At 40.1% G+C, this 25475-nt stretch overlaps 1 protein-coding gene and 1 pseudogene across 3 annotated transcripts in view; both read right to left on the reverse strand.

The window, feature by feature from the left end:
* FILIP1 (filamin A interacting protein 1) overlaps positions 1-25475 on the reverse strand; it is a 427722-nt gene that overhangs the window by 313443 nt on the left and 88804 nt on the right. The window lies entirely within an intron of this gene.
* LOC111765546 (U6 spliceosomal RNA) lies at positions 2934-3030 on the reverse strand (annotated as a pseudogene).

Genomic DNA, 25475 nt, shown 5'->3' on the forward strand with positions numbered 1-25475 from the left:
GGCTGAAGTGTGGTTTGCTGGCCTGGCGGGGGAGCAGCCGCGGCAGGCCAAGCCGCTGCCCCCATAATAGGGTGGCTGGTTGGACTCACCGCCACCCCTGAAGGAAGCTCGGCCTGGGCGCAGAGTGCCCTCGGGTCTCCCCTTCTCGGCAGCCATGCTTCCACGGCCGCCCCTCCTCCCGGATGGCGCCACACAATGCCTGTAGGGCGGCACCCTTCTTCTTCTTTCTCCCTGCACAGGCGCAGGATGGAAAATTCCAGTCTGCCCTTTTCCCCTCCCCCGACAGCAGCAACAGCCAGGCGTGGGCGGAAAAATCCAGTCTGCCCTTTTCCCTTCCCCCGACAGCAGCAACAGCCAGGCGTGGGCGGGAAACTCCAGTCTGCCCTCCACCCCAGCAACAGCAGCCACCAATCCCTAAACCCTGCCCCTTCCCCCAGCAACAGCGACAGCCAATCCCTAATCACCACCCCTCCCCCATCCAGTACCGCCCACTGACCTTTCACCGGCAACCAATCAGAACAGGGCGTGACTTCGACCAATCAGCCTTCCCCAGCCCCTATAAAACTGTTGCCTCTCCCTCAATAAAGTTGGACTTGCGTGTTTACCTTGTCTCTGCTGGTAGTTTTTCTGCCGTGCGCCCTCCAGTCCTGAGAGACCCCGACAAGGGCCTGGCCTCCCTTGTCCCCAGTTCGTCGCCTGCTTCTCCGGGCGACCCCTTCATCGCCGGCTTTGCCGGGCGGCCCCGTCAGCCGAACCGCGCAACCCCTGTGAGACCGACCCCTCGTCTGCTGCCGGACCGACCCCTCGTCCCAAGCGGGACCAACCCCTCTTCCACAGCTGGACCGACCCCTCGTCCGCAGCCAGACCCCACCTCTACCGACCGAGCAAGCCGCTGCAAGATACCCAGTGCAGCTGACAAGAATACAAGCAGACACAAAAGAACACACAGCGAATGGACACAGAGCAGACAACTGGGGACAGTGGAGAGGGGGAGAGAAATAAATAACAAATAAATCTTAAAAAAAAAAAAAACAACAAGTAGATACACAGAGAAAATATGTGAGAAAAGAGAGAGCTCCATAGACATAGACAGAGAGCTTTGATCCTACAGTTCTGGGGAGAGAGAAGCCACTCACTCGATACTTTACAACTGACCCTTGTGAAGAGAAGACAGCATCTGAGCCTTATGCCAGCCTACAGTTGAGATCAGTAGATGCTGGGCCCATGGAGCCTTAAGAGGATGAACAAAGGTGAGACCAGGCAGACATAGCCTGCCATCTTGCTTCAATTCATGGCAAATGACTTTAGGGGAGAAATCAACCTTTAGTTGGACTCTTTAGGGCCTTATAACTGTAAGCTTCTACCCCAAATAAATACCCTATATAAAAGCCAACAGATTTCTGGTACTTTACATCAGCACCCCTTTGGCTGCCTATTGTAATACACCTAGGAAATTGTTCATTTCATCTATATTGTCCAATTTGTTGATGTACAGTAGTTCATAGTATCCTCTTACGATCTCTTTTATTTCTGAGCAGTAGGTATAATGTCCCCTCTTTCATTTCTGATTTTATTTATTTGCATCTTCTCTCTTTCTTTTTCTTGGTCAGTCTAGCTAAGGGTTTGTCAATTTTGGTAATAATCTCGAAGAACCAACTTTTGCTTTTGTTATTTCTCTCTATTGTGTTTTTTGTTTGTTTGTTTTCAATTTCATTTATTTCTGCTGTGATATTTGTTATTTTGTTCCTTCTGCTTACTTCAGGAATAGTTTGCTGTTCTTTTTCTAGTTCCCCTAGCTATATAGTTAAGTCATTAATTTTAGCTCTTTCCTCTTTTATAATATAAACATTGAGAGCTATAAATTTCCCTCTAAGCACTGCCTTCACTGCATCCCATATGTTCCAATATGTTGTGTTCTCATTTTCATTCATCTTAAGATATTTACTGATTTCTCTTGCACATTGTTTTTTGACACAATGATCATTTAAGATTGTTATTTAACCTCCATGTGTGTGTGAATTTTCCCTTTTACTGCCTTTTGTTCATTTCCAGTTTCATTCCATTATCATCAGGAAAAGTACTTTGTACAATTTCAATCTTTTTAAATTTATTGAGATCATTTTGTGACTCAACCTATGGTTGTCTTGGAGAGAGATCCATGAGCACTTGAGAAGAATGTATATCCTGCTGTTATGGGGTCAATGTCCTGTATACGTTGATTAGGTTTAGTTCATTAATAATATTACTCAAGCTGTTTCTTTATTGAAGTCTCCAACTATTATTGTAGAGATATATATTTTTTCCTTCAGTTTTGCCAGTGTTTGCTTCATGTATTTTGGGTACCCTGGTTAGGTACATATACATTTATTCTTGTTATTTCTTCCTGGTGAATCACCTCTTTTATTATTATATTATGTTGTTCCTTGCTTTTAATAACAGCTTTGCTTTTAAAGTCTATTGCAAATGATATAAGTATAGTTACTTCAGCTTGTTCTTTGCTTATTGCATGCATGGAATATCTTTTAACAGCCATTCACTTTCAATCTATTTGTACCCTTTGATCTGTGTTGAGTCTCTTGTAGATAGTAGAGAGATGGATCATAGTTTGTTATCCATTACACCAGTCTTTATCTTTTGATTGGTGAGTTTAATCCACTAACATTCAATGTTATTACTGTAGAGGCAGTTCTTACTTCACCCATTTTGACCTTTGGATTCTGTCATATCTTATTTTCGCCACTCTTTTTGCATTTTTAGTTACTTTTACTGATATAATCTTCATTTCTAGACTCTCTTCCAAGACTCTCTCTCCTGTCTATTCTTTCTAGGTTATAGTACTCCCTTTAGTATTTCCTAAATAAATACTATTTATTTAGTACAAAGTCTCTCAGTTTCTGTTTATCTTTGAATATTCTAAACTGCCCTCATTTTTTAAAAATGTGGAATTTTCATGTCATCCTTGCAAAGGGACCATGCTGATCTTCTCTGTATCATTCCAAATTTTAGCATATGTGCTGCTGAAGCAATCACCTGCCCTCATTTTTGAAAGACAATTTTGTCAGATATAAGATTCTTGGCTGGCAGTTTTTCTTTTTCAGTATCTAATATATATCATACCACATTGCCTTCTTGCCTCATGCTTCCTGATGAGAAATCAGCACATAATCTTATTAGGCATCCCTTGTATGTGATGAATTGCTTTTCCATTGCTGTTTTCAGCTTCTCTTTATCTTTTGTATTTGACATACTTATTAGTATGTATCTCAGAGTTGGTGTACTCAGATTTATTCAGATTGAAGCATATCATGCTTCTTAGACATGGCTATCTACATTCTTCATAATAATTGGGAAATTTTCTACCATTATATCCTCATATATTCTTCCTGCCTCTTTTCCCTTCTCTTCTCCTTCTGAGACACCCATGACAAGTATGTTTGCTTGTCTCTTGGCATCATTTAGTTCCCTGAGACCCTGTTCAGTTTTCCCCACTATTTTCTTTATCTATTCTTTTGTGTATTCACTTTCAGAGGCCCTATCTTCATGTTCACTGATCCTTTCATCTGCCTATTCAAACCTGCTCTTATATGTCTCCAGTGTATTTTAAATTTCATTTATTGTGCCTTCAGTCCCATAAGGTCTGCTATTTTTCTATGTATGCTTTCAAATTCTTTGTGCTCACCCAGTATCTTCTTAATATGCTTAATCTCTTTAGCCATCTCATTGAATTTTATTACGAAGATTTGTTTGGACATCTATGATTAGTTGTTTCAACTCCTTGATGTCATCTGGAGGTTTGCTTTGTTCCTTTGACTGAACCATATCTTCCTTTTTCTTGGAATGGCTTTTAATTTTTTGATTGGTCTACTGGCAGATAATTTGCTTGATATATTTATTCTGGGCTCAGAAATCAAATCTAAATGATTTCAAATAGAAATAAAATTTCGATTTTATTGGCTTTGTGCTACAGCCCCTCTTTGATATTTCGTTCAACTTTATTTGGAATTTTACAGTGGCTCATATTTAGTCAATCTGAAATTTTTCAGGTCTTTTCCATCTGTTTCTTGCCCTTTCTCTCTTACTGGGGGGTAGAATTGGAACCAAAGATGTGGTTGGTACTATAAGCCTTGGAGCCTAAAGCGATCCACATTGCCCCAGGAACCAATGAAGCTTCTCCCACCATTCTCCCCTGCCTGGGGTGGGGACAGATCCACAGCCATGAGCAGTAATCCAAGCCATGCAGAGCAAGTACATCTCTAGTTGTCTGGAGAGACTGATGAAACTCCAGGCCCCTTCCTCCAGCCTGGGACAGGGATGGAACCACAGGTGTGGGCAGTATACTAAATTGTGCATACCAAAACTGACTGCAGTTGCCCAAGTAGAGTGGTGAATCACCCCCCACACACTTCCCCTTCCAGGTGCAGCAATGGAGCCAGAGGTATGCACAACAATCTTGTCCATGTGGACCAAAGTGACTGCAGTTGCCCGGATAGGCTGAGGAAACACTATCCCTCCTCCTGTCCTCTCAAGGGTGGAATGGAGCCACAGATATGCCCAACAATCTAGTCCATATGGGCTGCAAGTAAATGCATTGCCCAAAGAGGCTGAGGAAATACCACCTCTCCTATCCTGTTGGGGGTGGGGATATGGCCACATAGATGTCCAAAAATGTAGTCCATGTAGGCCAAAAGCAACCACAGTTTCCAGGAAGGCTGGTGCTTCCTTCCTGCAGAAGCAGGGGTGGAGCCCAGGATAGGGCAGCAAACTGACCTGGATGGAAACAAGCAGGTCCCCACCATCACTGTAATTATCAATCAACCCTCCTTCCTCATGCCAGGAGCAAAGTTAAAATGGAGGTTACTGGCCTCTTTCCAGCTTGGACAGGTTCAAATTTTGGCTGTACTTAGTTTTGGACTTTAGCCATCAGAAATTACTAATCTCTTTAGCCATCTCTAAAGTCAGTGCCTGATGATCTCTTTCTTCCCTGTTTTGGGGAAATGGGCCTTTCAGCCCCAGCCAGGGAATAGCTCTCAAGGCGTCTTGCCCTGCCTGCAGGGATGGGCACCAGCCTCTTAAGTGTACAGTGCTCTATTCATGAATCTTAACTGCAGAAGAGCAGTCTCCTCCTTCTGTTTTTCCAAGGATGTTGCAGGATGCTCTTCTGGTCCCCTGCCCCTCCACCAAACAGGTGATTTAGATAGCTCTGGCTGATTAATAACTGCACGGTAGGATGAGCCAACTCTTGGAGCTCCCTACTCTTGCCCTTCCTCCCAATCTCTATCTTTTGACTGAGGAGTTTATCCACTTACATTTAAAGTCACTATTGATAATACAGGACTTTCTTCTGCTTTGTTAGTCTCATACCTTTTCTGTCCCTCACTTCTTTTAAAGCATACTTTTATATTTATTTGCTTTTTGTGTGTTGTACCATACTGAGTGCCTTCTCATTTCTAAGTGAATATATTTTCCAAATATTTTCTGTGTGGTTACAGTGGGGCTAAAATTAAACATCCTAAATATTTAGCAATTATATTTGGTTTGATACTGAATTAACTTCAACAGAATGCACATATGCTTTTCCTATATCTGTCAGTCCCCCACTATTTTTTATTTTTTTTTTGAGGTACCAGGGCCAGGAATTAAACCTTGGACCTCATGTGTGGGAAGCCAACACTCAATCACAGTGCCATATCAGCTCTTCTGGGTTGGCTTTTTCACTTGTTTGTTTATTTGTTTTTAGGAAGCACCAGGAACCAAACTCAGGACCACCTATGTGGGAAGCAGGTGCTCAACCACTTGAGCCACATCCATTCCCCCACACGCCATTTTTTTTACTTGTTACCACTCTTTGTATATCCAAAAACATAGACTTATCGTTATTTTTTATGCATTTGCATTTTAGCAACTGTAGGAAGAAGTGGAGTTATATACCAAAAAGTACACTATGATTATACTGACATTTGTAGTTACCCAAATGGTTACCTTTATTGCAAGTCTTTATTTCTTTTGCAACTTTGAGCTACTGTCTAGTGTCCTTGCCTTTCAGTCTGAAGAACTCCTTTTAGCATTGCTAGTAGGGCAGGTCTAGTAGGGATAGCTTTTTGTTTAATTGAGAATGTCTTAATATCTCCCTCATTTTTGAAAGGGAGTCTTAGATATAAGTTCTTCACTGGCAGTTGTTTTCTGTCAGCACTTGGAGTATTTCAACCACTTTCTTCTTGCCTCCATGATTTCTGATGAGAAATTGGCACTCAGTCTAATTGGGATTCCCTTGTTCATTACATGTTGCTTTTCTCTTGCAGCTTTCAGAATTCTCTTCTTGTCCTTTGCATTATATATGACAGGATACTTTATCATCATGTTTATCCTGTTTGGCATTCTCTGGCATTTATGGATATCCTTATTCACATCTTTAGACTAGTTTGATATTTCTCTGTCATTATTTCTTTGAATATTCCTTCTGACCATTTCTCTTCTCCTTCTGGGACTTCCATAATATGTATATTGGTAGCTCATGCCGGAAGTGTAAGGCTATTTTTGCTAAGTCTGCTCCTTAGCCCGACTCAACTGTCTTGTCTTCAAGTTCACTGATTCTTTCTTTCTTTTGCTAGTTCCAATCTGCTCTTGAAACCCTGCTGGGTATTTTCCATTTCAATTATTGTGGTCTTCATCTCCAGTAGTTCATTTTTTAAATTTCTATCTCTTTGCTTATTTGTTGTTTTCCTGATAACCTTTAGTCTTTCTCTGTATTTTCTTCATCTTCTTGGGCTTTTTTAAAATCATTTTTTAAAGGCTTTTTTTTTTTTCAGTATGACCATATTCTCATCATCTTTGTTAATGTTTCCTAGATTTTATCCTCTTCCTTTCGATGGGCCATCATTTCCTGTTTCTCTGTTTATCTTGTACTCTTTGGTTGCTCACTGTAAATTTTAATATTTTAAAGTGTTATATCTGGGAGTTATTCACTAAGATTTCTGTTTCTTGGTTTTATAACCAGCTGGTGATAAGACAGAGATTTTCTTGGGCTTCATCCATCCTACCAGGAAGGTCTGCTCAAGTGTACAGAGTTTTCCCTGTCTTTCTGGTCATCTGTCTTCTCCTGTGCTTTTCCTTTTCTGTTGTTTTGGAATTTCCCTGTTTACAGGAGTTTGACTGTCCCCTCTATTTCCCAGGAAACAGACTTCCTTCTCCTGGGTGCTTGAAGTCAGCAGACTCTTGTCACACACTGTCTGGGTTTATGTTTTCTTACATTCCTTTCATTGTCTTAAGCTGTTTTCATCTGGAGAGCATTCTTGGAGGAGGGCACACTGGAAGGGACTTTCTCATATCAGTTTTTTTAGGTGTTGCCACTCCATTGAGATTCAAAGCCAACCAAAATAGAGTCAGGGACCCATAAAAGGAGAGCAAGCTGACTTCAAAGTGCTCTGGGGAGGGCATCAGAAAGGTACCAAGAGCTTCTCCAATAGCTTCCCAAAGCTGAGCTTTCTTGGCTTGACCAACTAATGCAGTCCTTCAGCTCACTTCCCTGTGGAAGTGTAGTGTTTTTAAGTCATAACCATCTCTGGTCCTATTACTATCTGGGTGGACTGAAACATTGGCTGTTAACTGCCTTTGTCCATGGTGGGTTGAAACAATAGCTGCCCTGTGAGCCAGGCCTCCTAGCAATCTTAATTATATAATCAAAAGCCATGATCAGCAATCAGCAATGCCCACTCCGGTTTTTGGAGAAGGGATTTTATGTTCCTTTCTGTCATCAGCAAGCTGGCTAAGGGTTGGGGTCCACAGTGGCCTGCTGTAAGATTGGGGATAGGCACTGGTAGCCAGTATACAGAGAGAACAATTTACTCTTCTTTACCATAATTAATCAGCCTCTTCCTCCCACTCTTACTTGGATGCTGTACAGTGTTCTTCTGGTCTCCAAAGTTTCAAAATGGTTGCTTAAAATAGTTCCTGCTTGTTTAGTAGTTGTTTTGGTGGAAGGACTGTGTCCTGGAGCTCCCCAATGCATCATCATTCCACAATCCACTTGTATTAATCTTAACACTGATAGAATCAAGAAAATACACTGTTATTTCTTTCTTTTTATTAAATTATCATATTAATATCTTTTGCCAAAGAGTTAAATTAATCATTTGAACTGGGATTCTAAAAATATTTCTAAGTTAGCAATTTCTGTAAGAATATTTTTTAAGTTTAGCATGTTAAATATTAGAAGTTCAAGGTCCTTATTTTAGGGAATTTTAAGAATATCTGACTTACATAAGTACTTTAACTCTATAATCCTATCAAAACAAAGCTCCTTTAATTTGAGATCTCTTTATAAGGTAATTTATTAATATTCTTTGGAGATAAGAAAACATTTCATACTCATATAATCAGAGGAAAAGGCCTTTCTGAATTATAGACCTATAGACTGAATGGCACATAGAAAATTTATAGCTTCAGTTCTACAACTTTAGTCATAGGCCAAGAGTGAACAGAAACAAACAAAAAATCAGAGTGCAGATATCAAAGAGCTGTTTTCCTTACTACTGAACATAAAATTTTTACTCCATCTGAGTTACAAAGGGAAAAAAAAAAGAGGCTAACAAAACAGATTTCCTGTCCTCTCTCAACCAACAGAAAATAAATCTCTATCATCCATTTACAGAGCTCATCAAATACATCAAACAACCAAATTCCCAGTCACTACTGCCACAAAGAGAGAATAACTTACAAGCCATATATGAAACAGAAACAGAAACAAAGAGAAAAAATCAGCAGAAAATAAAAATCTAGAGAGTTAGACAAGTTAAAGTTCTATTGCATTTTGGACTTATTCTGAGAATCACGTAAAGACATGCCCAGGCTTAACCCATAAGGTACACTTTGCCAGCAATGCAGTTTACTATCAGGTGAAGAAATTGGACATCTTAGTGGATGAGCTCCATGGTAGTTAAAGGATAGTGTTTTTAAAAGGTAAAATTTTAACTATGATACACGGATAGAATTATCAAATATCAAAAATTTAAGTCATTGATTAATGAAAAAGCATAAGTTAGTTGTTAAACTGTTCAAAAGAGATCTAATAAATAGGCATATTATAGGTCATTAGGAATGCTGAAATTAATTTTCTAATGGACACAAAATGGGCCTCTTCACATAGAGTTGGGTAAGGTCAATTGCCTCTCCACCAGACAAAATTTACTTCCATTACTTCCAGTTTTCTACAACAGTCAGAGTTTTAAATAGCTTAGTTAAAACAATGAACATAACATAACCTTATAGAATCAACTAATCTGGTAGGGTACACTAAACAATACCTATTAATAACAGTACACTGAAAAGATTCTCAATAATCTTTTCTCTCTCTCTTTTTTGCCCCTTTTTGAAGTCTGTCACAATTTTGCCTGACAATACAATGAAATACTATTAAGATGCAAAAAAGAATAAGAAAAATCTTCTCTAAGTAAGTGGAAGAGCACTATAATTAAGGGGGAAGAAAGTAAGGAGCACAGATGTTCTCATCAATGTACAAAGGGTTTGGGTAGAGAATACATATCTTTTGGTACACATATTCATAAAGGATCTTTGAAAATATTTTAAAAATATTAACACTATAAGTTGCTTCTGACAAGGTTAACAAGGGTGACTAGAGAGCAGTGGTGAGAAAAATATTTTCAATAGATAAATACATATGTATATATGTATTTCTCTAGGGATTTTTTGACTAATTTTTTTATTTTATTAAAGTTAATAGATCTCATTGAAAAACAAAAAAGCAGAAAACATAAGAGGTTCCCATATAACCCACTCCCCACCCCCATCTCATCATTTTTGTAAATTGTATTTCTTGAGGATACGTACATCACAAAAAAATGTTACATTAAAAAAGCATAAGAGGTTCCCCTACGTCCCATCCCCCCACCCTACTCCCCCCATACCAACAACCTCCCCCATCATTGTGGCTCACTCATCACATTCGGTGATGAGTGCTGCACTACATAGATAATAGTTTAACCTGTAATTCACATTCTCCCAAGTACATTCAGTGGGTTATGGCAGGATATATAAAGTCCAGCATCTGACCTGCAGTGTCATTTAGGACCACTCAAAATCCCAAAAATGCCCCCACATCATATCTCTTCTTCCCTCTCCCTATCCTCAGCAACTACTGTGGCCACCTTTCTCCACCTCGATGCTAAAATTTCTTCTATATTACTAGTCACAATAGTTTTATAGTAGAATATCAGTAAGTCCAATCTAGTCCATATTTTATTCCTCCATTCTGTGGACCCTGGGATAGTGATGTCCTCTCCATCTCTAGATCAAGAGGGGGCTTAGATTCCATATGGATGATGGATGCAATTCCTCTGCTTGCAGTTGTAGGCACTCTTGTTTCCCTGGTGTGGTAGTTGTCCATCTTCACCTCCCTGTTAGCTGACCTGGGTAAGACCAACAAACTAAGAGTAGCAGTCACCACTCTGTTGAGGCCCAGGGCCCAGCTGGCACATGGGAAGTCCAGAGATTCAAGACTCCTAAGTATGCACCATCTCTAGCACCAACCAAGGTTCAGTAAAAGTGACAGAAGAAGCATGTGTGGAAAAGTCACATCTGAGTCCAACTCCATCACACTCAGGAGCACAAATTCCAAAGTAGGGTCCTCTGACATGGCACAGAGTTCCAAATCCATCTGGCATGATTATATACCTTTTGGGTCTCTGTAGACTTCAGGAGAACTAGTATCTAGGGTTGTATCTACTTTGGCTTTTTCTGAGGTCCTGCTAAGGTGTGTGTAAGCACAACTCCTCTGATGACTTCCCAACTCTTTTTGAAAGACTCTTAGTCAAATAAACTCATTTGTCTTTGCCATTTCCCCCTTTTATTCAAGGTCAAAAAAGCAGTTTTTAACACTTGATCCAACATGTAGGCTGAGATATTCTGCTGGTCTGAGTTGACCCTTTTATTCAAGGTCCCTTTCTAGTTGCTTCACAAGTTAGAGATTGGTAGTAATCCCTCGGCACCAGGGAGGCTCATACCCAGGAGTCATGTGCCATGCTGGGGTGAAGGTAATGCATTTACATGCTGAGTTTGGCTTAGAGAGTGGCCACATTTGAGCAACATGGAAGTTCTCAGGAGGTAACACTTAGGCACCCTGCAGCTCTAGGCTTAGTTCATATTTCAGGCACACAGGCTCCTAAGTATAGCTATCAATATCAAGGGCTCATTATTGGACCATGCTTCCTTGCCGATCTTTCCATTGTACTTGTGTAAATTAATTTTTAAATGAAATAAAATCACACCTGGACACCTCCTCTCTCCTTCATCTTTTTATGTTCTCTTTTCCTTAGCTATTTCCGAATTTTTCATTCTTTTTAGATACATAAGGTTTAATGTGACTAAAAATCATATTTTTTAAAGATTTATTTATTTATCCCCCCCCCATTGTCTGTTCTCTGTGTCCATTCACTGTGTATTCTTCTGTGACCGCTTCTATCCTATCAGTGGCACCAGGAATCTGTATTTCTTTTTGTTGCATCATCTTGTTGTGTCAGCTCTCCATGTGAGCAGCGCCATTCTTGGGAAGGCTGCACTTTCTTTCGTGTTGGGCGGCTCTTCTTATGGGACGCATTCCTTGTGCCGTGGGGCTCCCCTACACGGGGGACACCTTGGCATGGCACAGCACTCCTTGCACAGATCAGCACTGCATGTGGGCCAACTCCACCCGGAACAAGGAGGCCTGGGGTTTGAACCGTGGACCTCCCATGTGGTAGGCAGACGCCCTAACCACTGGGCCAAGTCTGCTTCCCAATAATCCTATTTTAGAGTCCTAATTTCATTAAAATTTCACAGCAAAACTTCGAATCTGATAAGCTTAAGAATACCTCAAGTTTTATAGGTAACAAGTTGATTCTTTTCCCTAAAATATATCTGGACTGAGTCTCTTTCCACAACAGGTAATTTTTTGCCCTATGTTTCTCAACCAGGATGTGTGGGAAATGCTGGTATAAAAGCTGAGGGTGGATTGGGAAGAGAGGTGGACTAATACCAGGGAAATTTTCCCAGAACAGGGTCTGTCACATTGTAGCAGACCAAAATCTTTGTTGAATGAATGAATAATTTCTGATCCTTTAGTACTGTTTCCAGTTTTGAAACATATATGATCAATTTCATCCAGTATTTCTCTTTTCTCTGACTCATCAGTCACAGATCTTAAGTATTGAGAGATAAATCCTCCTGTATTCCATTTGGAAGAAAAGTATTCAACTAGTTCTTACACAGAGGATTAATCTGAGAGGCTAACTTACTCCCAACTCCTGCAAAAATTAGGGAAATTTCTTTGAGCCTCCAAGAATAACCTCACAAATTCTGTGTACACTTCTCATGGCAGGAAACCTACCTTTCCAATCTAGGAAGAAATGTGGTTTAACATAAAAACCTAAGACAGTATTGTCTCTCCTCAGTGATCCAACAAATAACAGTTATGTTTCAAGAAATTCTTTAAACAGCAGTAAAAGTTGAAAACATTCTCATAAATAAACCCTATCAGACTTCCAAAATTCACTTATTCATTCATATAGTCCAACTCTGACACCAAGTGGTTTAAAAACAAAAAAAGTGAAAGCTCACTGACTGAGAAATACTGTAGGTGGTATTATTACAGGGTATTTGATAGACTGGAAAACATATAGCCTTGCAATCAGTTTTTTTTTTTTTTAAGATTTATTTTTTAATTTATTTCTCTCCCCTTCCCGCCCACCCCGCCCCCCCCCCCACCCAGTTGTCTGCTCTCTGTGTCCATTCGCTGTATGTTCTTCTGTGACCGCTTCTATCCTTATCAGCGGCACCGGGAATCTGTGTTTCTTTTTGTTGCATCATCTTGTTGTGTCAGCTCTCCATGTGTGCGGCACCATTCTTGGGCAGGTTGCACTTTTTTGCACTGGGCGGCTCTCCTTACGGGGCACACTCCTTGAGTGTGGGGCTCCCCTACGTGGGGGACACCCCTGCATGGCAGGGCACTCCTTGTGCACATCAGCACTGCACATGGGCCAGCTCCACATGGGTCAAGGAGGCCCAGGGTTTGAACTGTGGACCTCCCACGTGGTAGGCAGACACCCTATACATTGGGCCAAGTCCGCTTCCCTCCATCAGTTTTAAACTATCGTATAAGACACACTGTCAAAACCATTTTCCATCTAATTACTTTTGAAGACAAGATATTAGCATTGCTTCTTAGATAAAGTTGCTGTGGAGGATTAAATAATTTAATAAAAGGAAAAAATTTAAATGCCTGGCACATGGCTTTCAAAAATAAATAGAACTTCTACAGAACACATAAGGTGTTGACAATAAGATGGCCCTAAGGATATGGAAAGGACGTCAATAGCAAGCTAAGAAGTTGCCAGTGAGCCTTACTTTAGAATGTGTGCTCCCAAGTGTGACAGAGTTGGACTCAGATGTGACTTCTCTACATATGCCTTTTCTGTCCCTTTTATCAAACCAATAGTTGGCACTGGAGTCCCTGGGTGTATGTACAAGAGGCTTGACTTTGGGCTGTCCATGTGCCAGCTGGGCCCTGACCTCAGTGGAGTTGTGACACCTACTCTCCAGTTTGTTGGACTCATCCAGGAAAACTAACAAGGAGTTGAGGATGGATAACCACCACACCAAGAAATTAAGAGAGTCTACAACTGCAGGCAAGACAGTCCCACCCATCAGCCATACAGGATTGAAGCCCCTCCTCAATTAGAGGTAGAGTGGGCATCACCATCCCAGAATCCTCAGAATTGGGGAATAAAATATGGACTAGAGTGGAGTTACTGGTATTCTTCTATAGACTTATTGTGATTCTAGCAATGGAAGAAATTGTATCATTGATGTGGAGACAGTGGCCACTGGAGTTGCTTAAGGCAGGGAGAGGGAAAAATAAATGTAATATGGGGGTATTTTCAGGACTTGGAATTATCCTGAACAATATTGCAAAGACAGATACAGGACATTATAAATTCTGCCATAACCTACAGAACGGAATGGGAGAGAGTAAAACTACAATGCAAACTATAATCCATGCTGTGTGGCAATGCTCCAAAATGTGTTCATAAATTGCAATGAATGTACCACACTAATGAAAGAAGTTGTTAATGTGGGGAAAAGTGGGAGGTGTGAGGAGTGGAACATATGGGAATCCCTTATATTTTTTTATGTAATCTAAGTATCTTTTAAAAATAAATAAAAAATATATTTTTTTCAAAAAAGAGGATATCAAGAGAAAAATTCTGGGAAGTGGATGTAGCTGAAGTGGTTGAGTGCCTGCTTCCCATGTACAATGTTCCAGGTTTGATTCCTGTTACCTCCTGAAAACAAAAAAATACCAACCAACAAACAAAAAAACAAGCTCTCATTGGGGAGTGGATATAGCTCAGAAGTTGAGCATCTGCTTTCCATGTATGAGGCCCTGGATCAATTCCTGGTACCTCTTAAAAAATAAAAATTCCATTTACAATAACCACTAAAAGTATCAAATATCTAGGAAGAAAATTAACCAAGGATATAAAGGACTTATGTGCAGAAAACTACAAAACATTGCTAAGAGAAATCAAAGAAGACCTAAATAAATAGATTGGAAGGCTAAATGTTGTAAAGATGTCAACCCTACCCAAAGTAATATACAGATTCAATGTAATCCCAGCCAAAAGTTAACAGCCTTCTTGGTAGATATGGAAAAGTCAGTCATCAAATTCAGATGGAAGGGTAAGGAGTGCCGAATAGCCAAAGCCATCTTGAAAAAGAAGAATAAAGTTGGAGGATCACACTTCCAGATTTTTAAAACTTATTACAAAGCTACAATGATCAAAGCAGCATGCTACTGACACAAGGACAGTCATATAGACCAAGAGAATTGAATTGAGAGTTCAGAATTAAACACTCATAAATCACCAATCAATTTTTGACAAAGGTTCCACATGCACTCAGGGAAAGAATAGTGTCTTAACAAATGCTGATGGGAAAACTGGATGTCCATATGCAAAAGAAGGAAGAGAACCCCTACCTTACACCATACACAATAATTAAGTCAAAATCAATCAAAGACCTAAATATAAGAACCAAAACTATAAAACTCCTAGAAGAAAACATAGGGAAGCATTTTTTAGGACCTTGTGTTAGGCAATGGTTTCTCATATCTTATAACATAAGCACAAGCAACAAAAGAAAAAATAGAAAATTGAATTCCAAAAACAGATATTGGGTTGTGTTTGTAAACTGGTCAGTTCCTCTGAGTATATTAGATTGTATTAGGTTCAAAGGTTTGACTTTAACTTTATTAAATCAAGATTAGGGATTTTATTTGACCACATCATTAGAGCAACTTGGTTTGAGTCCCTGCCCAGCCCCCTATTTGGGCTATATAAATGGATGTTCAGTCAAAGACTGGGAAGTAAATACATGGGGAAGGAAAGCACAGTTTAGTTTTGATGCTGGACACCCAGGGAGAGAGCCCAGCCATTTGCCTGATAGTTTAGAGCTGGCCTCATGGAGAGAGCAGAGTAGCTGAGTCTGGAAAGAGACTAGTCCCAGGAAGAAAGATGAGTCTTATGACAGCCTAGAGCTGAAATGGGAATAAGCTGGGACCATGAGCTTTAAGAGGAAGAGGAGGGGGCAGGGCAAGATGGTGTCTGAGTGACTGCACCTTATAGTCTTTCCTGCAAAGAAGTGGCTGGGCAGCATTGGAAATTCTTCAGGACCAGGCTGTTTTGGGATTTTGCAGGGCAGGAGGTGTCTGGACATCAATTTGGTGGGACGGTGACAGAGAAGATTTGTGTAAAAGGTAGAATCGAGACTCTCTTACACTGAGATAGGGGCTGAGCACAGGACGCTCCCCCCTGGAGTGGGCGGTGCAGCAGTGGTGATTCCTGGAGGCTCTGCGGTGCTGGGGAATCATAAGCCCTGAGCAGGCTATTCAGGGGCTTGCAGGGCAGGAGGTCTTTGGAAACCAATTTAGTGAGACAGAGACGGAAATTTGCCAGGCGTGGAATTTTGGGTTTCTGACATGGATAAAAGCGCTTCTGGCTAGAGCCCCGCCCCCTAGGCCTGGCTGCCGATCTGCAGTATCCTTAAATCAATCGCAATAAAGAGGCATCACCAGTAGGCTGTTTCGGGAGCTTGCAGGGAGGGAGGTGGCTGGAAGCCGATTAGGAGAAACAGACGGAGGAGTCTTTTGCAAGGCAGGGAATTTTGGATTTCTGACACGGAATTCAGTGCTTCCAGCTAGAGCCCCGCCCCCGAGGCCTGGCTGCCGATCTGCAGTGGTCCTTAAATTGGTCACAATAAAGAGGCGCAACAAGCAGGCTGTTTCGGGGGCTTGCAGTTTGGGAGGTGGCTGGAAGCCGATTAGGTGAAACAGAAATGGAGGAGTATTTTGCGAGGGGTGAAATTTTGGGTTTCTGACATGGATATCAGCGCTTCCAGCTAGAACCCCGCCCCCTAGGCCTGGCCGCGATCTGCAGCGGTCCTTAAATCAGTTGCAATAAAGAGGCGCCCCCAGCAGGCTGTTTCAGAGGCTTGCAGGGAGGGAGGTGTCCTGAAGTCGAAGTGGTGACACAGTGACAGAAGAGACTCTTGTGAGAGGGGGAATTTTGGGTTTCTGACACAGAGGTCAGAGTTTGCAGATGTGACCCCCCTCATAGGGCTGGCACCCAGGTGCGGGGATCCCTGAAGGCTGTGTTGCACTGCAGTGCTCTCAGGCTCCCTGTTAACTGGATTTCAGATTGCCAGGTCTGTGTCCCCTAAACCCTGGTGGCCCACACCCTAGAGACTCACACCTCTTGAGTCTGCAATATCACAGATTTTACATCCCTGAATCCACCACACCCTGAGGTCCATCTGAGGTCCTTGATTGTCCTAGCCCTCAACATTTGCAGTTTGTTTTTTTTGTTTGTTTGTTTTTTTCTTTTCTCTTTCCTTTTTCTCTTTTTTCTTTTTTCCTTTTTTCTTTTTCTTCTTTTCTTTTTTTATTATCCTGGTTGCTAATATTGCATTATCTCCTAGTCTTTTCTTCTCTTTGTTTTTCTTTTCCCTCTTTTTCTTCATATTTTATTTTATCTTAATTATACAATAGGTGCTGCAGGGAACACCTCACATTTGCTGGGTTTCCTCATCCTGCATTGCCTCATTTCTGTGTGAATTGATTTTGGCCACCTACACTCTCCCTTTTCCCCCACATCTTTTTTTTTTTTTTTTAAAGGTATATATATATATATATATATATTTTTTTTTTAAAGATTTATTTATTTATTTAATTTCCTCCCCTCCCCTGGTTGTCTGTTCTTGGTGTCTATTTGCTGCGTCTTGTTTCTTTGTCCGCTTCTGTTGTCGTCAGCGGCACGGGAAGTGTGGGCGGCGCCATTCCTGGGCAGGCTGCTCTTTCTTTTCACGCTGGGCGGCTTTCCTCACAGGCGCACTACTTGTGCGTGGGGCTCCCCCACGCGGGGGACACCCTTGCGTGGCAGGGCACTCCTTGCGCGCATCAGCGCTGTGCATGGCCAGCTCCACACGGGTCAAGGAGGCCCAGGGTTTGAACCGCGGACCTCCCATATGGTAGATGGACGCCCTAACCACTGGGCCAAAGTCCGTTTCCCTTCCCCCAGATCTTGATATCCTCCATCATCTACTGTCTCTCCTATATACCACCTCCCTTTCTTTGGTCCCCAAATTGTCTAACTTTTAATTTCTAATACCCTTGTTTTGTTTTTTGTCTTTTATCCACTCTTGATACTATTGTCTTTCTTTTCTCTTTCCCTCCCTCGTGAAAACACTGGCTTTTTAATTCATACTATATTCCTCCCATATTCAGCTGACTACCTCCTTATAGGTACTCTACTTACTGCTATAACTCTACACAACTTACATGAGTCTAATACCCATCCTCCAAGATCTCATATTGTTGCTCTGGTAACATTATTACCAATACTACTTTACACATTATCCTTTTTTACACAAGTGCCTACCATTGGCCCTAATATTTTCCTTCAAAGTGAACTCAGCCAGCAACAAGAAATTAAAATAAGAAGAACAAAGTGACAAAGAGAAGACATAACACTTATGCAAGAACAACAGCTAATTAATCCCCAAGACTAGACAAAGAAACTAAGGAACTGATTAAACCCGTCAAGATAAAATGATGACCAGACAGTAACAAAAAACTGCAAACCAAATCAGTAATCAGGAAAATACGGCTGAATCAAATGAACAAACTAAAAACCAGGAAGAGGAGCAGAACTTTGGACAAGTAATTAAAGATCTCAGAACATATGTCAGAGACAAACTTAATGAAGTAAAGGAAGAGTTTAACAATATGAAGAAAACACTTGGAAAGGAAATTGCAAACATACGCAAAAAGATACAGATATGATGGGAATGAACACCACAGTTCAAGAAATCAAAAATACACTCGCAGCAAATAGCAGCAGATTAGAAGAGGCAGAGGAGAGAATTAGCGATATGGAAGACAGTACATCGGAAATCAAACAGATAGTAGAATTGATAGATAAAAAGATAGAAAAAATCCAGCTAGGACTTAGGGACCTGAATGACAATGCAAAACACACAAACATACATATTATAGGCATCCCAGAAGAAGAGAAGGGAAAGGGGTCAGAAGGGGTGTTGCAGAAAATAATGGCTGAAAACTTCCCAAATCTACTGAGACAGATGTACATATCCAAGAATCACAACGCACCCCAAACATCATAAACCAAAACAGGCCCACCCCAAGACATATACTTGTCAAATTATCCAATGTTCAAGACAAAGAGAAAATTCTAAAAGCAGCAAGAGAAAAGAAAACCATCAAATACAAGGGACGCTCCATAAGATTAAGTGCTGATTTCTCATCTGAAACCATGGAGACAAGAAGGCAGTGGTATGATATAGTCAAGGAACTAAAAGAAAAAATTTCTAACCAGGAATACTCCATCCAGCTAGACTAGCATTCAAAAATGATGGAGATTTCAAAATATTCACAGATAAACAGAAATTGAAAGAATATGCCAACAAGAAACCTCCCCTTCAAAAAATACTAAAGGGAGTTCTGCAGAAAGAAAGGAAAAAAACAAGACAGGCAGAGTTGGAGGAGAGTGTAAGAGCAACAAAAAAGACAAAAAGAGAAGAAAAAAACAAACAAACAAAATATGACAAACACAAGTCCAATCAAAATATGGCTAACATATATAATTCCTTGAAAGTAATAACACTGAATGTCAATGGATTAAACTCACCTATCAAAAGATTCAGACTGGGACATTGGATAAGGAATATGACCCATCTATATGCTGTCTACAAGAGACACATCTTAGACCCAGAGGTTCATGGAGGCTAAAAGTGAATGGTTGGAAAACAATCTTACAAGCAAACAATAAACAAAAAAAGGCAGGAGTAGCTATATTAATATCAGACAAAATAGACTTTAAAAGTGAAACAATTGTGAGAGACAAAGAAGGATACTAGTGAAAGGACAATCTCTCAAGAATGAACAATCATAAATATTTATGCTCCTAACAAGGGCACCTCTAAATATGTGAGGCAAACACTGGAAACACTAAGTGAAAGAATAGATGCATCTACAATTATAGTGGGAGATTTTAATACACCACTATCAACTCTGGACAGAACATCTCAAAAGAGAATCACTAAAGAAACAAAATATTTGAACAGTGTATTAGAGGAGCTGGATCTAATAGACATATACAGATCATTACACCCAAATACAGCAGGATATACATTTTTCTCAAGTGCACATGATCATTCTCCAAGATAGACCATATGCTAGGCCACAAAGAAAGGCTTAATGAATTCAGAAAAATTGAAATCATACAAAATAATATCTCTGACCACAGTGGAGTGAAGCTGGAAATCTTCAAGGGCCAGAGGCCCAGATTCACACCAAGATATGGAAATTAATCAGCACACTCTTAGAAAAACAGTTGGTCAAAGAGGAAATCTCAAAAGAAATCAATAACTACCTTGAAACAAATGATAATGATAACATGCCAAAATTTATGGGATGCAGCAAAAGCAGTACTGAGAGGGAAATTTATAGCCATACATTCATACATCAAAAAAGAAGAAAGAGCAAAAATTGAAGAACTAACTGCACATTTGGAGGAATTAGTAAAAAAACAACAAAGTAATCCAACAGGAAGAAGAAAGAAAGAAATAACAAAGGTAAGAGCAGAACTAAATGAAATAGAAAATAAGAAAGCACTTGAAAAGATAAACAAGACCAAGAGCTGGTTTTTTGAGATCAATAAAATCCACAAACCCTTAGTGCGAATAACAAAGAAAAAAAGAGAGAAGATGCAAATACACAAAAAAAGAAGATATCACCACTGACCCCACAGAAATAAAGAATATCATAAGAGGATACTTTGAAAAACTATATTCCAACAAAAATGACAATTCAGAGGAAATGGACAAACTCCTAGAAACACATAAGCAGCCTATATTGACAAAAGAAGAAATTGATGATCTCAACAAACCAATCACAAGTAAAGAGATAGAATCAGTCATTAAAAACCTCCCAACTAAGAAGAGCCCAAGGCCAGATGGCTTCACAGGTGAATTCTACAAAACATTCTGGAAAGAACTAACACCAATCCTGCTGAAACTCTTCTAAAAAATTGAAACAGAAGGAACATTGCCTAACTCCTTCTACGATGCCAACATTACCCTAGTACCAAAGCCAAACAAAGACACCACAAGAAAGGAAAATTACAGACCAATTTCTCTAATGAACCTAGGTGCAAAAATACTTAGCAAAATACTTGCTAATCATATTCAACAACAAATTAAATGAATTTTACACCATGCCAATTGGGATTCATTCCAGGTATGCAAGGATGGTTCAACATAAGAAAATCAATCAATGTAATACACCATATAAACAGATTGAAGGAAAAAAATCACATGATTATATCTACAGATGCAGAAAAAGCATTTGACAAAATACAGCACCCTTTCTTGATAAAAACACTCCAAAAGATCAGAATACAAGGAAATTTTTTGAGCATGATAAAGAGTATATATGAAAAACCCATAGCCAACATCGTTCACAATGGAGAAATCCTAAAATCCTTCCCTCTAAATTCAGGAACAAGACAAGGATGCCCACTCTCTCCCCTTCTATTTAACATTGTCTTAGAAGTATTTGATCGAGCACTGAGGCAAGAACCAGATATAAAAGGCATTCAAATTGGAAAGGAAGAAGTCAAAATTTCATTATTTGCAGATGACATGATTCTATACATAGAAAACCCTAAGAGATCTACAACAAAGCTTCTAGAACTCATAAATTAGTTCAGTAAAGTCGCAGGTTATAAGATCAATGTGCAAAAACCAGTAGCATTTCTGTACACCAATAATGAGCAAGATCAGGAGGAAATCAAGAAACAAATACCATTTACAATAGTAAATAAAAAAACAAATATTTAGGAATAAATTTAACTAAAGATGTAAAAAAACTTATACACTGAGAACTACACAAGACTGTTCAAGGAAATCAAAGAAGACCTAAATAAATGGAAGAATATTCCATGCTCATGGACAGGAAGACTAAATATTATTAAGATGTCTATCCTACCAAAACTGATCTACACATTCAATGCAATCCCAATAAAAATCAACACAGCCTTCTTTAAGGAACTAGAAAAACTTACTATGAAATTTATTTGGAAAGGAAAGAGGCCCCAAATAGCCAAAGACATATTGAAAAAGAAAAATGAAATTGGAGGAATCACACTACCTGACTTCAAAACATACTGCAAAGCTACAGTGGTGAAAACAGCATGGTATTGGCATAAGGAGAGACACACAGACCAATGGAATCAAATTGAAATTTCTGATATAGAACCTCATATCTATAGCCATATAATATTTGATAAAGCCACCAAACCCTTACAACTGGGAGAGAATGGCCTATTCAACAAATGGTGCCTGGAGAACTGGATATCCATATGTAGAAGAATGAAAGAGGATTACCATCTCACACCTTATACAAAGATCAACTCAAGATGGATCAAAGACCTAAATATAAGCGCCAAGACCATAAAGACCTTGGAAAGCAGTGTAGGGAAACATCTACAAGACCTTGTAATAGGAAATGGCTTCATGAACATCACACCAAAAGCACGAGCAGCAAAAGAACAAATAGATAAATGGGACTTCCTCAAAATTAAAGCCTTCTACACCTCAAAGGAGTTTGTCAAGAAAATAAAAAGGGAACCTACACAATGGGAGAAAACATTTCGCAACCATATATCCAATAAGAGACTTATAACTTGCATATATAAAGAACTCCTATATCTTGAAAATAAAAAGATAAACAACACATTTTAAAAATGGGAAAAAGATTTAAACAGACACTTTACAAAGAAGAAATACAAATGGCTAAAAAGCACATGAAAAATGCTCCAAATATTTAGATATCAGGGAAATTCAAATCAAAACTACAATGAGATACCATCTTATTCCCATAAAATTGGCAGCTATGAAAAAAACAGAAGAATACAAATGCTGGAGAGGATGTGAAGAAATGGGAACACTCATCCACTGCTGGTGGGAATGCAGAAGGATCCAACCATTCTGGAGGAAGTTTGGTGGTTTCTCAAAAAACTAACCATAGGTTTGCCATATGACCCAGCAATTCCACTGCTGGGTATATACCCAGCAGAACTGAAAACAAGGACGCAAACCGATGTATGCACACCAATGTTCATAGCAGCATTGTTCACTATTGCCAAAAGTTGGAATCAACCCAAATGCCCATCAACAGATGAGTGGATCAATAAAATGTGGTATATACATACAATGGAATACTACTCAGCTTTAAGAACAAATACACTACAAACACACGTGATAACATGGATGAATCTTGAGAACCTTATGTTGAGTGAAGCAACCCAGGCATTGAAGGACAAATACTACATGACCTCAATGATATGAAATAAGTAAACCAAACTGCCTCAGAGAGCTAGTGACTGGAAGATAGGCTTACAGGAAATCGGGGGGTAGAGGAAGGATGTAAGCTGACATTTCATGGGTGAAATCTATGATAAGCTGGAGGTAAGTATATGTACAAGGAAGGGATAAAATGGAGGCATAGGATTACCTTTGGGGGGGGCTTTGCAGGATTGAGGGAGGCTAGGAATGGGCGGATGGGTAATATTGCCAAGAAATTGGGGGGAGGGTGGGGCAACATATGAACATAGGAGATTGTCAGGTGTTGGTTGAGAATATAATGCTGAGAAAACCTTTTCAAAATATAATTAGGAAAGTTACCTGTTTAAGATATTTAAAGGGGATAATCTGATGTAGGACAGACTCCTAGGGAATATGTGAATGCTCATTTTGCCAGAGTGGGTAGAGTGGGTAGAGACCCATATAATGAGAGTGAAGGTATATCCACATCCTGGGGAGGACTAATGACATCAAATAGAGGGAACTGTATCTCTCAAGAGAAATGGTGGCTCCCAGGCCATTAGGGCAGTTGAGCAAATCAAGCCCTCAACACTATTGCAAGTATCTCTGAACATGGCTCCTCAAGAAATGAAGATTGACTGTCACTGTGGGCCCCAAAGGGAGGGGGAAATAAATATTGAATAGATGGAACCAACGTAACTGTGAGGGCAATAGAAGTGTTTCACAAGAGTACACAAGGATGGATATAAAACATGTAATATTACACCAAAAACATATAGGGGCTGACAGACTAATAATGTAAGCCATAATGTAAAACATAGGATAACTAAAAATTTAGAAAACTGTATAGCCTAAAGTATAATCCACAATGTAAACACAAATGTTACCTTGTTTGAAAGCTATTATCTCAATATCTGTACATCAGTTTCAGTAAATATGATATGAATAAGTTAAATATTATCGCTGTGGAAAGGAAAAGGTTTTATATTGGATATGTGGGAGTACTGTATATTGTATATATGAATTACTGTGATCTATAGCTCTTGTGAAGAGAAGCTCAATAATTAGGAAAAAATAAAAGAAAAAGATAGCATGCAGAATTTTTCCAAATCAATATGTATTCTATATCTAACCTTTAAACTCATCGCTATATTCCATTTTACTATTAAGGGAACCTAGCATTACATTGGGCTTCACTTTTCAGGAAGTTTTGGATCACAGAGTGGTTCAACAATGGCAGCAGAGGAATACTGGTATGGGATGTTATTGACGGGGACATATGGTTGACAGGGAGTTACAAAAGGCATGTGTCCAGGGTGCATGGAAATGTTTGTATATACTCATAGTGGAAACAATTAAAAAACAACAGCTGGGGGGGTACTAGGTTCCTGGCTGGGAGGGCTCTGTCATGGTCCCTAGAGGAGCAGCAGCAGTCCCCCGGGTGCAATGGCAAGGACCAGGAAGGAATGAGGGTCCAACAGTGAGCCCCTGATACTAATGACTATGCTTGTGAGCCTATACACCTGAAAAAAGAACAAGGCCTAGAGCAGCACTGTGCCTAAGTGTTCCCTCCTGACAGCCTCTGTGTTACTCAAATGTGGCCAGTCTCGAAGCCAAACTCAGCATGTAAATGCACTGCCTTCCCCCCAGCATGGGACATGACAACTGGGGATGAGCCTCCCTGGCGCCGAGGGATCACTACCAAGTATCAGCTGATGACATAACTAGAAAATGACCCTGAATTAAAGGTTCAAATCAACATGGATCAGCAGAATATCCCTGTCTACATATAATAACAGGAGTTAAAAATGCTTTTTGACCTAAATTAAGGGGGAAATGGAAAGGACAAATGAGTTTATATGGCTATGAGTCTCTAAAAAAGAGTCTGGAGGTTGTCAGAAGGATTGCCCTTATGCACACCTGAGCAGAGTCTCAGAGATAGATAAAGTAGATACAACCCCAGGTACTGGTTCTTTTGAGGGCTAAAGAGACCCACAGGTTTTATGGTCATGGCAGATGGAGTTCACTGCCATGTCAGTTAGCCCTTTTCTGGAGTTGGTGTTTCTGCATGATGGAGCTGGACTCAGATGTGATCTCTTTTCACAAGCCTTTCCTGCTACTTTACTGGAATTGTACTTGGTGCTGGGGTTTAAGATATATCTAGGGGATCTGAATCTCTGGACTGACAATATGATAGCCAGGCCCTAAGCCTCAACAGACTTCAGCTCCTACACTCTGGTTTATTGGACTTACCCCACTTTGCTAACATGGAGTTGAAGAATGTCAACCACCACACCATGGAGCCTAGAGTGCCTACAACTGAGAGCAGGAGGATTGCATCCAGTATCCATGTGGAATCTAAGATGTGCCTATACACCTGAAAAAAGAACAAGGCCTAGAGCAGCACTGTGCCTAAGTGTTCCCTCCTGACAGCCTCTGTGTTACTCAAATGTGGCCAGTCTCGAAGCCAAACTCAGCATGTAAATGCACTGCTTTCCCCCCATTGACATAGATGTGCAATGGACACA

The sequence above is a fragment of the Dasypus novemcinctus genome, chromosome 11, assembly GCF_030445035.2.
Source record: "Dasypus novemcinctus isolate mDasNov1 chromosome 11, mDasNov1.1.hap2, whole genome shotgun sequence".
In the NCBI taxonomy this organism is placed as follows: Eukaryota; Metazoa; Chordata; class Mammalia; order Cingulata; family Dasypodidae; genus Dasypus; species Dasypus novemcinctus.